Raw genomic sequence first — 3,522 nt, 5'->3', positions numbered from 1 at the left:
TCTTCAACGCCGGCCGTCGCAGCAGCCACCGGCTGCCACCGTGGCCGGCTGACCGTCGACTGGACGACGGCCTCCGACCACCCAGGCCGGCCACCCCGCCGATCCTCTCTCTCTTCCATCTCTCCTTCTTCCCCTGTTCGTGGAGGGGGGTTTGGGGAAGGAAGAAAGCCCATTGTGGGCCGTGGGCACTTTGTTGGGCCGTTGGGCCCAGTCCCCTGCGGGCCCAACTTGGGCCCAGTCCAGTCCGGTTGGGCCCAGTAGGGCAGTACCCATGTGGGCCCAACTTGGGCCAGTTCAGACCCAAGCCTAGAACCTGAACCCGAAACCCAGAACCCGAAACCCGAACCCGTTTGGCCAATAAATGGAATTTTACAGTGAAGCCCTTGACAGTATATTATTTCACAAAAGGGACTCCTGTAATTTGTATTTGATCCCTATAGGAAAGATTTATTACATAAAGGTCCCCAACTATATTTATTTAGTCCCCTCACTCAAGTTTTATTATAGAATAGTACCCTGTAATTAAGTATTAGCCCCTGCAATGCATAAATAATCCATTAGAGACCAACTTTGGGGGCCCTATTGGGCTGGATCTATGCGGGCCAATTGGGCCGTGTCCGATATGGGCCCTATCGGGCCATGCCCATTATGGGCTAATTCTGAGCCCTGTTGGGCCATGTCCAATAGTATTACTTTTGGTTTTGCTTAGCTCTGAAATTTACAAAGAAATTAATTAAATGTTAACAGGTGAACCTGATCCGCCTACCTAAAGTAGGTATTAAGCGAGAAGAGGTAAGTAACTTAATACTTCAAGTGTGATTTCTAAATTATTTGATAAACTGATTATGTTTTTGACATATATTTTGTATTCAGTAAAATGGGTCAGGCATGTTAAATTTTATTTGAAAATTTTGTTATATGCTCTGAAATCCGCAAAATATAACTGGATAATTTAAGAAATCTATTTTTCTGTATATATGCATTCTCAGCATGGCTATGATCTGTTCTGTTCTGTTCTGGCCCCGCCAATGGGGATTATACGTTGGCCCTGTCGACTTGTAATCTGTGAGGAACCGGTTTCGACACCGTACCACCGGTGATTAGAATAGTGGTATTTGGACACCGTACCACCGGTGCTTAATAATAGTGGTGTTTGGCACCTTGTGCAACCCATGCCACTGGGTTACGTGGCCGTAGCCTATTATGTTGAGATTCTGGTATAAGAGTTTTTTTGAAAAATGATAATAAGTTTTGAAAACAACAAATGATGTTACTTATGATTTATTCCAGATATTATCCTGCATTTGATCTGATATGTTCTGACCCCACTTTGGGGTATTTTGTTGCTTACTGGGCTAGTGTAGCTCATTATTCTGTTTTCTTCATTTTTCAAATCCAGAGGCTTGATCGCACGGGATTGGGGAGTGCGTTAGATTTTACGACGATTTCTTCAGTTATTAGTCCTTTAGTTAGATTGATTAAAGTATTTGACTTACGTAAGCATTTGTTATTAGAAATTTTGTAAAACCGCTTTTGAACAATTTAAATAATTATGTCAGTTTTGAATATTTGTAACTGCTTTGATATGATCCGATGCCTTGCACGCCTGTGCGGCCCGCCGTGCGGGCGTGCGGCGTCTGCCGCGCCTCGGGCTCGGGGCGTGACAGATTTGGTGGTATCAGAGCTCAGGTTTCAAATTCCTAGGGATTGTGTTTGAAATAGTCAGATGGAGATTAAGTTTTAGGATCTTTAGGATTCGTCGGAAAGTTTGAGAGATGGGTAGACATTAGGCCATTAGACGAAGGTATTTATTTGCTTTTATTATTGATAAATTTGTGTTATTTTATCAGAATTTTGAAATGCTAAAATTAGAATGCAACCTAATTATGGTCGTTACCAAAGTGTGAATAAGCTACTATGAGAGTTTTCTTGGTGGAGCAATTTGTATTTCAAGTGTTGATTAATTAGATTTTGACTAAATTAAGTGAAGGAATATTAATCATGAGATATTATCGTGCAATGTAATTATTTTGGAAGTTTAACTTGATATCAGGCACTATGGATATTGCTTCTAGTTGAAGTTAATTATTTTGGTGGCAAATTAAGATTCATCTATAAAAAATGTTTAAAGTTTGGACTAGAAAATATTTATTGAAATCTGTATGTGGATCATGCATGGAACTCGTATATAGAAGGAAAATATACTTGGGGATGAGACTTAAGAATTTTTATTTGGCCCTAACCCTTGAGACTTGAAACAATTAAGATTGATATTTTGATGGATCTCAATGTAAAATCATAGAGCTTATATCTTGGAGGAATTTCTTGTAAATCTTTGAACCAGATTATTTGATTTTTGTGAGTTAAATATTTATTAATCAAGGCTATGAGTTGATTGTGGATTTTGTATCACCATATGAGAAATGCAAGTGGGATTTAATGAGAGGCCCAAATAAGTTTAGCCTAAAAGAAAAGATTCGGAACGATTGAGTAAGCTCCTGAGTAAGTTAATCTAGAATCTTTTAATTATCAAAGCTTAGAATAAATATCAACTTGTATAATGGAATTGCCAAGGAAAAATAGAATTGGCTTAGTTCAAATTTGGATCTAGAATATGATTACTTGATCATATGATAGTATAAGTACGACAACTATCTCAAGGGTTAATCATGATCTAGTGTACTTGGGAAGCAAGGATAAAATTTTGTTTGGATATTAAAAAGAAAAAAAAATTGCTGATGATGTGGGATCAATAAGAAAGTTTGGAAAATATTGATCTGAGTTGTGCAGCAGAAATTTGATGAACTGAGTAAATTCAAACTGGTCAAAAATATTGACTGTGTTTTGGTAACATGTTATGATGAAAGACTATATTGTTCAATAATGAAAGATTTTGTTAATAAAGGAAGGTGAATACTATTGATTCTCAGATCAATCCTGATATGATTATGTTATTTCTTGAATAGACTTTGCTATTTTTGGGTATGCTAAGAAAATAATAATAATAATAATAATTTGAACGTATCATGACTCAGGTTAGTTGATTGTTGATCAAATATGGTCTAACTTGTTAAGTATCTGAATAAACCATGCATTATTTGCTCCCATCTTATAATTTATAAGTTTAAGTTAAAAGCTTTGTGGCATATTGAATCATGGTATCAATACTTTGCCTTTTTAGACCTGCTTTTGTGATTTGATGCAAATCATTTTTGAGATAAATCGTTGCTATCTAATGATCATTAGTACATGTTCATTTTGTGAATCATATTCTTAGCAATATAATGATTTAACTCTAAGGTTGGTCATTATCATTTGAGGGATCAGCACACTACCTTGATAAGTGTATGAGATCCATTTCATTTCAAGTTTTATCTTAAACGCAACTAATTTTAATCAATCCTACTGTGAATCGATCCTGATCCGATTTCGAGTGAACATGCATCAAGATGATAATTTCAATCTGAGATTTTAGTTAGTCACTTATCTAGTGTTAATCTTGCGAGTTTATATGAAGGTTTT

This window comes from Phoenix dactylifera, chromosome 13, assembly GCF_051530095.1.
Source record: "Phoenix dactylifera cultivar Ajwa chromosome 13, Ajwa_hap1_PhDact_Kaust_v1.1, whole genome shotgun sequence".
Classification (NCBI taxonomy): domain Eukaryota; kingdom Viridiplantae; phylum Streptophyta; class Magnoliopsida; order Arecales; family Arecaceae; genus Phoenix; species Phoenix dactylifera.
Note: the sequence above shows the minus strand (reverse complement) of the source record.